Source organism: Bombina bombina, chromosome 4 (assembly GCF_027579735.1).
Source record: "Bombina bombina isolate aBomBom1 chromosome 4, aBomBom1.pri, whole genome shotgun sequence".
Lineage (NCBI taxonomy): Eukaryota > Metazoa > Chordata > Amphibia > Anura > Bombinatoridae > Bombina > Bombina bombina.
The window spans coordinates 492,687,815-492,703,251 of NC_069502.1; the positions used below are offsets into that span (position 1 = coordinate 492,687,815).

The 15,437-nt window shown below is 38.7% G+C and overlaps 1 protein-coding gene across 1 annotated transcript in view; it reads right to left on the reverse strand.

Annotated features, from left to right (window-relative positions):
* BMP5 (bone morphogenetic protein 5) overlaps nt 1–15,437 on the reverse strand; it is a 397,705-nt gene that overhangs the window by 106,510 nt on the left and 275,758 nt on the right. The window lies entirely within an intron of this gene.

Below are 15,437 nucleotides of genomic sequence, written 5' to 3' on the forward strand. Positions count from 1 at the left end.
ATAATGTAATAAACAACTTGGCTATAGCACTTAACTGTGTTAAGTACCTATGGGGTTAATCACAAACTGTTGTTTAATCATTATTGGCATATTAATGCCTCTTTTTATTGTTTATCTGCAGAACTTCTTTATTATTGTATCAGTGACAAATGGCCTTAACATGTGCCAGTCCTGTTTTTTTCTGATCAAAGTCCAAGTTCTCGATAATAAATTACACATTTGTGGGGCCTTTTTTATTTATCAAATTCAACAGCTAAAAGGAGTTAATAAATCCAGGACAGTCCTTTTTAATTAAATGCTAAGCATTACAATTTCTTTCGAATGTAACCTCAAAAAAAATAAAATTAATGATAAAATTTGCAAAACCAATAACCCAACAAACACGTATGCCCACTATACTGATAATGCCTCTGTTCAAATCCCTTGGAGAGACAGAAACACATATGTCTTTGGTTTTTGAGCACAGCTCCAAAATCACCATTTTGTTTGTTGTTAATTTTGCTTGTCGATTTTCAAATGTTGGGATTCACAATGCAGATAATTATTTTGTGTTGTTATCGGTAAATATAAATTTCAGGGGATTTAGCAGAAGCATTTTGGGATCACTGGAAAAACACACTGCCAATAATAATGCAGAATTTCAGATTTTTTTATGTACTGAAGTGCAATATTGGGATCAACCTTTATGAGTTTAACCCCCCACAAAAGAGGGTAATGACTAGTTTAAAAGACATAAAGCTCAAGCTTAAAAAATGCAAAAGGCATTTCACTTTAGAATATAAAAAGTTACATCATATAAATGCACCTCCATTCAAACATAGAGCATATATTGCTCTAGCAATGACTATGTTTTCTTCATTGCTGACAAATACATTCAAAGCGGTCATAATGTTTGAATGGTGGTGCATGGGACGTATGTACATATTATCTATGTACAGAAACAGCTATCATGGAAACAGGAAAAATTAGGAGCTCTGGTCTTTGTCCATATTCTATGAACTATTCCATTGATGTCTCCATTTATCTCAAAAAGACCTGTGTTCACCCTAAGTCCAGCAAAACATACCCATTCCCTCCCCCAGCTTTTCAGACCCCAACCCTGAGCCCTCATATGCTGCATGAAAGGTCAACATGTTCCTGTATCCCTTATGCCTGATCAAGAATGAAAAATTCAGATGTTAGGAGATTATATCTTTAAATTATCTAGATTTATTTCATGGGGAAAGTATATAATACAAAACATTACAGCAAGAAAAAAATGTTGATAGAAAAAGCAAATCCCACTTCTCAAACTTTCCATCATTTGTTTTTGCCAATCCAAGCTGATCTGCCAAGAGGAAAAAAAAATATAATCTTATGCATACATTGTATTGAACATAACATATGGCCACTTATTGTGTTTTGGCATTCAAATGAAAAAAGGGATAACGGCATAAAAACAAACTACAATTAAAGGAATTAGCTTCACTCAGCAGAGGAAGTACAATGAGCAGAATTAGTTAATTTGCTAGGCTGCATTAGTTACCTTAGAAAACCTTTGAGAGAGAAAAAAAATGTGTACATTTCAGCACAATGTAGTGGCAGCACTATTACGTAAGATAAAAATGATGTGCAATCATTAATGTATAGTGCATGAAAAGATATAGATCAGACTGCATGCCTAGCAATTTCTGCAAACTTACCTAATTTAAACTATGGTATTCTATCCAGTGGCGTCACTAGGGTTGGTGTCACCCGGTGCGATAAGTTATGGTGTCACCCCCCTCCCCCTAGAAAGCAGACACACACAAACACAAAAACACAGGCACACACACATACAAACACTCAGACACACTTAAAAACACACTCATATGCACACACAAACACTCGGAAACACACTCAGACACACACACAAAAACACTCAGACACACACACAAAAACTCATAAACAAACACACAAAAACTCAGACACACACACAAAAACTCAGACACACACACATACAAAATGTGTAAACTGCACTACATTAATTATAAAGCTCATGCCTAGAGCTGCTCCCTGGCTCAGCAAAGCATCAAATGAAAGATAAACAGAGCACTCTAAAATAAATCACTAAAGAAAAGGTTTAGGCGTGCAAACTATGAAAATTCTGCTCTCTGACTCTGTTCCAAGTCTGTCAGTGCACAGCCCCGGGCCGTGTGCCTACCGCTTCTTATGGCCAATCACCTCTGCACTCTTCCCACCCTCCCCTCCTACCTCTTCAGTGTGCACTTAGTGAACCGTAACCGTACCGGTCTGGTGGGCATCATACGTGGCTCCTTCACTATAGAGACTATTAGGCCTACTTATCAAGCCGTCAACTGTGCTGCATTTACCGGCACCAATACGCTCGCCTGACATCGCCTAACTTCGCTGCCGCGTACCTGAATACGTTCTTCATATTTAACAAAAAAGCTGTCAAAAAGCCGCGCACCAAATATGGGGCGATGAGCAGCGGACTGTTGTTAACTAACAGTCATCGATCTCGCTGCTCTTCGGCTTTTTCCCAGCTTTATTTGTATACTGTTACTAAACACCCACACTATACTAAACTGTTTAACCCCTATCCCACTGCTCCCGGACCCCGCCGCAACTAAATAAAGTTATTAACCCCTAAACTGCTGCTCTCGGAGCCCACTGCCACTCTAATAAACTTATTAACCCCTATTCCTCCACTCCCGGAGCCCACCACCACCTACATTATACTTATTAATCCCTAATCTGCTGCCCCTTACACCGCCGCCACCTACATAAAGTTATTAACCCCTATCCTGCCGCTCCCGGAGCCCACCGCAACTAAATAAATGTATTAACCCCTAAACCGCCAGCCACCCACATCGCCATAAAAATAATAATTAACCTATTCTCATTATTATAATAAAATTACATTAAACTATATTAAATGAATAATTAACCTACCCTAACTATTATAATAAAATTACATTAAACTATATTAAATTAATGATTAACCTACCCTAACTATTATAATAAAATTACATTAAACTATATTAAATTAATGATTAATCCAACCTAACTTTTAACCTAAATTTACATTAAACTATATTAAAATAAAAATTAATCTAGCCTAGCTTTTATAATAAAATTACATAAAACTACAAATTAAATTAAATATATTATATATTTAAACACCTAACCCTACTCAAATAATTTAAATCTACACTAAAAAATTACAAAGTTAAAAAAAAATAACGACTAGATTACGAGTTGTGCATTAGGTTTAAAAAGCAGTGTTAAGAGGTCCTAACGCTGCTTTTTAACGCCCGCTGGTATTACGAGTCTTGCAGGTACAGGTGTACCGCTCACTTTTTTGGCCAGACTTGGAAATACCGCAAATCCACTTACGTAAATTGCGTATCCTCTTTTTTAACTAGTTTTTATAACTAATAGTTACATTGTAGCTATCTTAGGATATATTTTTATTTTACAGGCAAGTTTGTATTTATTTTAACTAGGTAGAATAGTTATTAAATAGTTATTAACTATTTAATAACTACCTAGCTAAAATAAATACAAAGTTACCTGTAAAATAAAACCTAACCTAAGTTACAATTATACCTAACACTACACTATAATTAAATTATTTCCCTAAATGAAATACAATTAAATACAATTAAATAAAATTATCTAAAGTACAAACCCCCCCCACTAAATTACAGAAAATAATAAACAAATTACAAGATTTGTAAACTAATTACACCTAATCTAATCCCCCTAACAAAATAAAAAAGCTCCCCTAAAATAAAAAAAGTCCTACCCTACACTAAATTACAAATAGCCCTTAAAAGGGCCTTTTGCAGGGCATTGCCCCAAAGCAATCAGCTCTTTTACCTGTAAAAAAATTACAAATCCCCCCCAACATTAAAACCCACCACCCACACAACCAACCCTACTCTAAAACCTACCCAATACCCCCTTTAAAAAACCTAACACTAACCCCTTGAAGATCACCTTACCGGGAGAAGTCTTCATCCAATTGGGCCGAAGTCCTCAACGAAGCCGGGAGAAGTCTTCATCCAAGCTGGGCGAAGTGGTCCTCCAGACAGGCAGAAGTCTTCATCCAGATGGCATCTTCTATCTTTATCCATCCGGCGCGGAGCGGGTCCATCTTCAAGACATCTGACATGGAGCATCCTCTTCATCCAATGGCTAAGACTGAATGAAGGTTCCTTTAAATGATGTCATCCAAGATGGCGTCCCTTCAATTCCGATTGGCTGATAGAATTCTATCAGCCAATCGGAATTAAGAAACAGCCAGTAGAATGCCAGCTCAATCCTATTGGCTGATTGCATCAGCCAATAGGATTTTTTCTACCTTAATTCTGATTGGCTGATAGAATTCTATCAGCCAATCGGAATTGAAGGGACGCCATCTTGGATGACGTCATTTAAAGGAACCTTCATTCAGTCTTAGCCGTTGGATGAAGAGGATGCTCCGCATCGAATGTCTTGAAGATGGACCCGCTCTGCGCCGGATGGATGAAGATAGAAGATGCCGTCTGGATGAAGACTTCTGCCCATCTGGAGGACCACTTTGCCCCGGCTTGGATGAAGACTTCTCCCGGCTTCGTTGAGGACTTCAGCCCGGTTGGATGAAGACTTCTCCCAGTAAGGTGATCTTCAAGGGGTTAGTGTTAGGTTTTTTAAGAGGGTATTGGGTGGATTTTAGAGTAGGGTTGGTTGTGTGGGTGGTGGGTTTTAATGTTGGGGGGGGTTTGTAATTTTTTTTACAGGTAAAAGAGCTGATTACTTTGGGGCAATGCCCCGCAAAAGGTCCTTTTAAGGGCTATTTGTAATTTAGTGTAGGGTAGGGCTTTTTTTATTTTGGGGGGGGCTTTTTTATTTTGTTAGGGTGATTAGATTAGGTGTAATTAGTTTAAAAATCTTGTAATTTGTTTATTATTTTCTGTAATTTAGTGTTTGTTTGTTTTTTGTACTTTAGATAATTTTATTTAATTGTATTTAATTTAATTTAATTTAGGGAAATAATTTAATTATAGTGTAGTGTTAGGTGTAATTGTAAGTTAGGTTAGGTTTTATTTTACAGGTAACTTTGTATTCATTTTAGCTAGGTAGTTATTAAATAGTTAATAACTATTTAATAACTTTTCTACCTAGTTAAAATAAATACAAACTTGCCTGTAAAATAAAAATAAATCCTAAGGTAGCTACAATGTAACTGTTAGTTATATTGTAGCTATCTTAGAGTTTATTTTATAGGTAAGTAATTTCTTTTAAATAGGAATTATTTAGTTAATGATAGGAATTTTTATTTAGATTTCTTTTAATTATATTTAAGTTAGGGGTTGTTAGGGTTAGATTTAGGTTTAGGGGTTAATACATTTAGTATAGTGGCGGCGACGTTGGGGGCGGCATATTAGGAGTTAATAAATGTAGGTAGGTGGCGGTGATGTTAGGGCCGGCAGATTAGGGGTTAATAGTATTTAACTAATGTTTGCGAGGTGGGAGTGCGGCGGTTTAGGGGTTAATATGTTTATTATAGCGGCAGATTAGGGGTTAATAAGTGTAGGTAGGTGGCGGTGACATTGGGGGCGGCAGAGTAGGGGTTAATAAATAAAATGTAGGGTTCAGCGATGTTGGGAGCAGCAGATTAGGGGTACATAAGTATAATGTAGGTGGCGGCGGTGTCCGGAGCAGCAGATTAGGGGTTAATAATTATAATGTAGTACCGGCGATGTCGGGGGCAGAAGATCAGGGGTTAATAAGTGTAAGATTAGGGGTGTTTAGACTCTGGGTTCATGTTAGGGTGTAGACATAAAATGTATTTACCCATAGGAATCAATGGGGCTGCTTTAAGGAGCTTTACGCTGCTTTTTTGCAGGTGTTAGACTTTTTTTCAGCCGGCTCTCCCCATTGATTCCTATGGGGAAATCGTGCACAAGCATGTTACACCAGCTCACCGCTAACGTAAGCAGCGCTGGTATTGGAGTGCGGTAATGAGCAAAATTTTGCTCAACGCTCACTTCTTGTCTGGTTTGTAAAAACCCGTAATACCAGCACTGTCTGTAAGTGAGCGGTGATCATAAACTGCTCATTAGCACCGCACAGCCTCTAACGCAAAACTCATAATCTAGGTGTAACTAAGTTACAAAAAATAACAAACACTAAGTTACACAAAAAAATAAACACTAAGTTACAAAAAATGAAAAAGAAATTATCAAAGCTTTAAACTAATTACACCTAATCTAAGGGCCCTATGAAAATAAATAAAGCCCCCTCAAAATAAAAAAAAAAACCTAGCCTACAATAAACTACAAATAGCCCTTTGGATGGGCATTGCCCTTAAAAGGGCATTTAGCTCTATTGCAGCCCAAGACCTAATCTAAAACTAAAACCCACCCAATAAACCCTTAAAAAATCCTAACACTAACCCCAGAAGATTTACTTACAGTTTTGAAGATACGACATCCATCCTCCAAGAAGCCGGGAGAAGTCCTCAACGAAGCGGCCGAAGTCTTCATCCAAGCCCGCAGAAGTCTTCATCCAGACAGCATCTTCTATTTTCATCCATCCGGCGCAGAGCGGCTCCATCTTCAAGACATCCGACGTGGAGCATCCTCTTCTTTCCGACGACTACCGACAAATGAAGGTTCCTTTAAATGACGTCATCCAAGATGGCGTCCCTTAGATTCTGATTGGCTGATAGTATTCTATTAGTCAATCGGAATTAAGGTTGAAAAAATCCTATTGGCTGTTGCAATCAGCGGCGGATTGAAAACCAGGTACGCTGGGCCGGAATAGTGGCGAGCGTATCTGGTAGATTTTTGATAACTAGCAAAAGTAGTCAGATAGTGCCGAATTTGCATTCGGAACATCTGTAGTGATGTAACTATCGATCTGTGTTGGACTGAGACCGGCGGATCGTATGTTACGTCACAATATTCTACTTTTGCCGGTCTGTAGCCTTTGATAAATAAGGCAAATCAAGCTCTTCACAATTACACTGCAGAATTCCAGCGTATTTGCGGTTGACGGCTTGATAAATAAGCCCCAGTGTCAGACAGTCATGCGGTCAGGTGCCAGGCATCCCCCTCACCATTTCCCGGTTCCCGTTTAGAGAGCCAGCACAGCAGTGAGTGACTCCACTGCTCCACACATCACTGAGCAATGAGCACAGATAGGCAGGCAGGTTTAGGCTAGCAGCGCAACTTTGCAAGCCCCACGGCACGTCCACAACATTCATAGTGAAATTGGGCAGGGGAGGAGCAAAGTACAAACAACAAAATCAGTCGGGAAAATTATTTGTGGAAATTGCAGCGTTGGCTCAAGGGGCAAAAAATTAAGTGTCTACAACCTCCCCAGTCCGACTAATGTTCACATATGCTGGCCCCTCTAATAAAAAAAGTCTATGCATCTCTACATTGTATTTCCTTGAATTTCAATAAAATTTAAAAAAAAAAAATTCTGGTGGTGTCACCCGGGCACGACCCACACCCCCCGCACCCCCCTAGTGACGCCACTGATTCTATCAAATTTCTAAAATGGAATTATATTTAATGCACAATTATATGAAATGTAACTTTATTACTCTAACAGTGGTAGATAGTTAAAATAAAGGGGTGTTGTTGTTTTATGGGATAGATGGAATGAAGAACGAAAACAGAGGTACAAAAGGCAAATATCCCCACATACTTGGGGACATGAAACCATACATTTTTCATTCATGATTTAGATAGAGAATACAAATTTCAACAACTTTCCACTTTACTTCCATTATAAAACTTGCATTGTTAACATTACATTCTTTATTAAAGGAGCAGCAATGCACTACTAAGAGCTAGCTGAACACATCTGGTGAGCCAATGACAAGAATGATATACATGCAGTCACCAATAGCCAGCTAGCCCCCAGTAGTGCATTGCTGCTCATGAGTCTGCCTAGGTATGTATTTCAAAAAAGGATAAATAAGGCATCAGCCAATCAGATTGAGATCGCATTCTATTGGCTGTTCCGATCAGCCAATAGAATGCAAGATCAATCTGATTGGCTGATTGAATCAGCCAATCCGATTGAACTTGAATCTGATTGGCTGATTCAATCAGCCAATCAGATTTTTCCTACCTTAATTCCAATTGGCTGATAGAATCCTATCAGCCAATCGGAATTCGAGGGACGCCATCTTGGATGACGTCACTTAAAGGAACCTTCATTCGTTGGGTAGTCGTCGGGGAAGGAGGATGTTCCACGCCGGAGGTCTTGAAGATGGAGCCGCTCCTCGTTGGATGGATGAAGATAGAAGATGCCGCTTGGATGAAGATGTCTGCCGGTCCAGATGTCCTCTTCTGCCCGGATAGGATGAAGGCTTCTGCCGGTCTGGATGTCCTCTTCTGCCCCATCGGATAAAGACTTCGGCCCGGTTGGGAGAAGACGGCTCAAGGTAGGGAGATCTTCAGGGGGGTAGTGTTAGGTTTATTTAAGGGGGGTTTGGGTTAGAGTAGGGGTATGTGGGTGGTGGGTTTTAATGTTGGGGGGTGGTATTGTGTTTTTTTTACAGGCAAAAGAGCTGATTACTTTGGGGCATGCCCCGCAAAAAGCCCTTTTAAGGGCTGTTAATAGAGCTGTTAACTTTTTTAATTTAGATTAGGGTAGGGAATTTTTTTTATTTTGGGGGGCTTTGTTATTTTATTAGGGGGCTTAGAGTAGGTGTAATTAGTTTAAAATTCTTGTAATTTTTTTTATTTTTTGTAATTTAGTGTTTGTTTTTTTGTAATTTAGTTTAGTTTATTTAATTGTAGGTAATTGTAGGTAATTTATTTAATTAATTTATTGCTAGTGTAGTGTTAGGTTTAATTGTAACTTAGGTTAGGATTTATTTTACAGGTAATTTTGTAATTATTTTAACTAGGTAGCTATTAAATAGTTAATAACTATTTAATAGCTATTGTACCTAGTTAAAATAAATACAAAGTTGCCTGTAAAATAAATATAAATCCTAAAATAGCTACAATATAATTATTTGTTATATTGTAGCTATATTAGGGTTTATTTTACAGGTAAGTATTTAGCTTTAAATAGGAATACTTTAGTTAATAATATTTAATTTATTTCGTTAGATTAAAATTATATTTAACTTAGGGGGGTGTTAGGGTTAGGGTTAGACTTAGCTTTAGGGGTTACTACATTTATTAGAGTAGCGGCGAGGTCTGGTCGGCAGATTAGGAGTTAATAAGTGTAGGTAAGGTAGCGGCGACATTGGGGGGGCAGATTAGGGGTTAATAAATATAATATAGGTGTTGGTGATGTTAGGGGCAGCAGATTAGGGGTTCATAGGGATAATGTAGGTTGCGGCAGTGTCCGGAGCGGAAGATTAGGGGTTAATTGTGTAATGCAGGTGTCAGCGATAGCGGGGGTGGCAGATTAGGGGTTAAAGGAGCAGCAATGCACTACTAAGAGCTAGCTGAACACATCTGGTGAGCCAATGACAAGAATGATATACATGCAGTCACCAATAGCCAGCTAGCCCCCAGTAGTGCATTGCTGCTCATGAGTCTGCCTAGGTATGTATTTCAAAAAAGGATAAATAAGGCATCAGCCAATCAGATTGAGATCGCATTCTATTGGCTGTTCCGATCAGCCAATAGAATGCAAGATCAATCTGATTGGCTGATTGAATCAGCCAATCCGATTGAACTTGAATCTGATTGGCTGATTCAATCAGCCAATCAGATTTTTCCTACCTTAATTCCAATTGGCTGATAGAATCCTATCAGCCAATCGGAATTCGAGGGACGCCATCTTGGATGACGTCACTTAAAGGAACCTTCATTCGTTGGGTAGTCGTCGGGGAAGGAGGATGTTCCACGCCGGAGGTCTTGAAGATGGAGCCGCTCCTCGTTGGATGGATGAAGATAGAAGATGCCGCTTGGATGAAGATGTCTGCCGGTCCAGATGTCCTCTTCTGCCCGGATAGGATGAAGGCTTCTGCCGGTCTGGATGTCCTCTTCTGCCCCATCGGATAAAGACTTCGGCCCGGTTGGGAGAAGACGGCTCAAGGTAGGGAGATCTTCAGGGGGGTAGTGTTAGGTTTATTTAAGGGGGGTTTGGGTTAGAGTAGGGGTATGTGGGTGGTGGGTTTTAATGTTGGGGGGTGGTATTGTGTTTTTTTTACAGGCAAAAGAGCTGATTACTTTGGGGCATGCCCCGCAAAAAGCCCTTTTAAGGGCTGTTAATAGAGCTGTTAACTTTTTTAATTTAGATTAGGGTAGGGAATTTTTTTTATTTTGGGGGGCTTTGTTATTTTATTAGGGGGCTTAGAGTAGGTGTAATTAGTTTAAAATTCTTGTAATTTTTTTTATTTTTTGTAATTTAGTGTTTGTTTTTTTGTAATTTAGTTTAGTTTATTTAATTGTAGGTAATTGTAGGTAATTTATTTAATTAATTTATTGCTAGTGTAGTGTTAGGTTTAATTGTAACTTAGGTTAGGATTTATTTTACAGGTAATTTTGTAATTATTTTAACTAGGTAGCTATTAAATAGTTAATAACTATTTAATAGCTATTGTACCTAGTTAAAATAAATACAAAGTTGCCTGTAAAATAAATATAAATCCTAAAATAGCTACAATATAATTATTTGTTATATTGTAGCTATATTAGGGTTTATTTTACAGGTAAGTATTTAGCTTTAAATAGGAATACTTTAGTTAATAATATTTAATTTATTTCGTTAGATTAAAATTATATTTAATTTAGGGGGGTGTTAGGGTTAGGGTTAGACTTAGCTTTAGGGGTTACTACATTTATTAGAGTAGCGGCGAGGTCTGGTCGGCAGATTAGGAGTTAATAAGTGTAGGTAAGGTAGCGGCGACATTGGGGGGGCAGATTAGGGGTTAATAAATATAATATAGGTGTTGGTGATGTTAGGGGCAGCAGATTAGGGGTTCATAGGGATAATGTAGGTTGCGGCAGTGTCCGGAGCGGAAGATTAGGGGTTAATTGTGTAATGCAGGTGTCAGCGATAGCGGGGGTGGCAGATTAGGGGTTAATAAGTGTAAGGTTAGGGGTGTTTAGACTCGGGGTACATGTTAGGGTGTTAGGTGCAGACTTAGAGAGTGTTTCCCCATAGGAAACAATGGGGCTGCGTTAGGAGCTGAACACAGCTTTTTTGTAGGTGTTAGGTTTTTTTTTCAGCCCAAACTGCCCCATTGTTTCCTATGGGGGAATTGTGCACGAGCACGTTTTTCCAGCTAGCCGCTACCATAAGCAACGCTGGTATTGAGAGTTGAAGTGGCGGAAAATATGCCTTTACGCTCCCTTTTTGGAGCCTAACGCAGCCCTTCAGAGAACTCTAAATACCAGCGTTGTTTAGAAGCAGCGCTAGAAAAAAAAGACGCGTAGCTAACGCACCCCTTTGGCCGCAAAACTCTAAATCTAGGCGATTGCATTTGAACAGGAAATTCAGAGATTTTTCTCTGACTAAATACACAGATCACTTGTTGTGTTAGTTGTTATTATTAATATTGGGCTTAATTACAAGTGGCGCTCTAATGCTAGCACCCAGGGGCATTCGAATTTAATGCGCATTGGGTTAGCGTGACTAAAGATCTTACGTAAAGTGTTAGGGATAAAATGAAAGTTGCACCAAACACAACATAAAAACAACTGTTACACTCATATAAACACTATCTGATCAAAAAAAAATGAGTCATATAAATATTCATTTATTTGTTTTATAAGGGTTCAAAGGTATATGGTATTGCAATGTATGGCATTGCCCTAAAGAAATCAGCTCTTTTCCCTGAAAAAAAATACAAAGACCCCCTCAACAGTAAAACCCACCACCCAACCAATCCCCCAAAATAAAAAACCTAGCTCGAAAAAAAAACTAAGCTACCCATTGCCCGAAAAGGGCATTTGTAGGGGCATTGCCCTTAAAAGGGCATTCAGCTCTTTTTCTTGCCCTTAAAAGGGCATTCAGCTCTTTTTATTGCCCTTAAAAGGGCATTCAGCTCTTTTTCTTGCCCTTAAAAGGGCATTCAGCTCTTTTTCTTGCCCTTAAAAGGGCATTCAGCTCTTTTAAGACAAGCCCAAAACCTAATCTAAAAAATAATCCCCCCCAAAAAAAGTTTAACAAGACCTAACACTAACCCCCGACAATCCACTTACAGTTTTTGAAGTCTGGACATCCATCCTCATCCAGGCGGCGAGAAGTTTTTATCCAGACTGCGAGGTCTTCATCCATCCAGGCGGCGTCTTCTATCTTCATCCAGACGGCATCTTCTATCTTCATCCCAGCGGCATGGACAGCTCCATCCTGAAGACATCCGGCAAGGAGCATCCTCTTCATGCGGTCGCCGCCGTATACTGAATCTTCAATGCAAGGGAGCCTTTTAAAAATGGCGTCCCTTGCATTCCTAATGGCAGATTTGATTTTTGAAATTCAAAAATCAACCATCAAGAAAAGTTACTAGCCCCATTTCAATACCTATATGTGGTTACTAATGTCACTTACTTAACAAGCACCTGCTACCCAAAAGAACATTAGGCCCTCACTTGAAAATGAGGAATCCCCTGTTTTGTGCCAGATTACAAGTTGAGTGCTAAATATCGCTTTCAAGAAAGCAATATTTGTGCTCCACTGTGTGGTACCAGCGCACGCTAATGTGCGCTGGTATTACAAGTTAACAGCAATGCAAACAAGAGCTTGCATTTGCATTGCTGGGAAGCATTGCCCTCACAAGAGCGAGCTTCCATGGGCTCTAATGGGATTGGATCTCTGGTTAATTTTCTGAGCACTAATTGCTACCGCAAGCTTGCAGTAGCAATAACCATTCACTTGTAATAGCTGATTAATTATTGCACCCAGAAACGAGTTTAGAGCTCCACTTGTCTGACACTTAATATGAGTGGCATTTTGTGTGTGATGTATGCTGTCTTTCTCAAATGGTCTATTGTGACTTTCTATGTGTAGAGGTGCTTGATAGCATGGCATGGGTAAAAAAACCAACACAGACAGATTAGAGCATATGATGAACCAGGTAAAAAATATATTTGTTCTCTATTTGAGTTTCAGGCAATAGATCAAGTTCCAAAATTGATTACAGGGGGAGATAGAGAGTCAGTTCTAAATAAAAAAGAAGTGTTATGGATACAAACTTTAAAAACCGGTAGGCGAAAAGGGATGAATGAAATTTGGAACCTAAGATTATATACAGAATAGGAATAGCATTGATGGTGTATCCTTTATAATTTTGCTCCATATAATTGAGTATTCTTGGTTAGCAAACATATATGATTCTAGTAAAGATTTTTATACTTTATAAATATAGATGAGGTTGAATAATGTGCCATTTATAAATGTTCTATACTTGTTTTTTTTTACGTTCTCCTAATGTATAAGTGACAAGGTTAGAAATCTGAAAGATAATTTTCTATGCATAATTGAAACATAAAAGCAAGGCACGGCACTGGCTACAATGATATTTTAGAGTTCTCTGTTTTGTTTTTTGAACTTAGCAAATTGATTTTGTGTTTTATATTTTAACAAGAGAATTGATGTATATGCATAGAGGTTTTGTAAATATATACACAGATAAAAGGTTTAATACTGTGAAGTACAAAATGAGAGAACGTTTGCAGCTGTGTTATCCCTGGTGAAATGCCGTTGAGGCAGAAAACATGTCGGATGTGTACAGTTTAGGTGTGTGGAGTGGTGTGTAATAATTTGTTTGAATAAAATGCTGCTTTTATTGGATTAAGCACGATCTGTGGGACTTTCAGCTCTTCTTGTTCTATTTATTTACTATTTGAATCGGCATAAGAAAGCTGATTGTACTGTTATTTCCTAACAGCAACAGAGGTTTGGGGGCATGGTTACAGCTCTGGGTTTGGGGGCGTGGTTACAGCTCTGGGTCTGGTATTAGTGTCCTTCAATTGAGGCCGCAAAGATTATAGAGGAGCGATGTAAATGTGAGGAGAAGCCTATCCCCCAAAACATTTTTTATATTTGTTTCTGTTTACTAATGGACAGTAGTACTGCTTATACAAGTTTTATTAAAGGGCCACCTTGCCTCAAAGTTGAAATTACATCCAGACTGCCTTACAGAGATTATTGAGCAGAGGGGGGGGGGTCTAAAACCCTATCCTTAAGGGAGAATCCACATGGTATAAACAGTGTATAAACATCAATCTAGAGTGCACAAACTTCAAAGTAATTAATAAAAAAAGACACTTTTTAATCACCTTGAAATTAGATGGTAAATGTACCAAACTGATATAAGTAGTCTCAACCCCCTGTAAAAGCAAAGCATATGGGGAGATGCCGCCTCCATAGAAAGTATATCTGGTATCAGGTGGGGCTTCTCTTATTTCCAACAAGATGTGATCTTCTAGCTCGAAAAGTGAGCTAAATCTACCTAGTAATTTATGTTGCAGGTGGATTCAAATTGTTATGCATTGTCTGTATCCCAGAAAGACAAAATAACCCACACCTTCCAATAAGGTCTTGTTGCAGTGATATAAACTATGTAAAATACACTCCCACAAGATGGTGAATAAGGAAATACCTAAGAAATTAAATACTTGATTCCTTCTACTTTTTCTGGTTTAAGTGGGTATGAAACAGATATATAGATGGGAGATCTAAATATGGAAATAAACCAGTAGGTAAAGGTGTAGTTTAGCATCCCAAATTATGTAACATGTTATATTTTATTTCAGCATTATGTAACCATGTTATATTTTATTTCAGCATGTTAGATTTTATTTTAGCATGTTATATTTTATCTCAGCATGTTATAAATGGGAATTACTTCAGAAAGGTAACCTTGGAATTACTTCAGAAACGTACACTTTACTGTGGGAATTACTTCAGAAAGATAACCCAAGGTGGGGGGGGGCATGAATAGGTTCCCAGTGGTGGTTGCGGTGCCCGAGGCAGGTATTGCTCTGTTTCAATATTGTTCCTGGGCACCGCAACCGCCGCTGGGAACTTATCCATGGTCCCCACCCCCCCACACACAGATCCCTCTGTTCCAATATCTTTACCGGAACCTATCCCATCTCCTTCCCTCCCCATGTGGTACCTTCCAACCGTGCGCTGGAATTTGCCAGGCGCTGGAATTTGGGACGCTAAACTATACCTTTACCAACCAGTAAGTTGTAAAACACAACATATAAGGTATTGGTTTGTATATTTCCCTATGGATTGCTGGCTCAATTTATAAGATACTGGATGAAAAATTGTTAGTTTGTTTCCACTCATACTGGAAGCTTGAAGTTCAATATTGAGTTCTAGATTACAAGTGGAGCGCTATATAGCGCTTTCATGAAAGCAAAATTAGCACTTCACTTTGTAATACCAGCGCACGATAATGTGCGCTGGTTATACAAGTTAGCCGCAATGCAAACACCACCTCGCATTTGCATTGCAAGGAAGCATTGAGC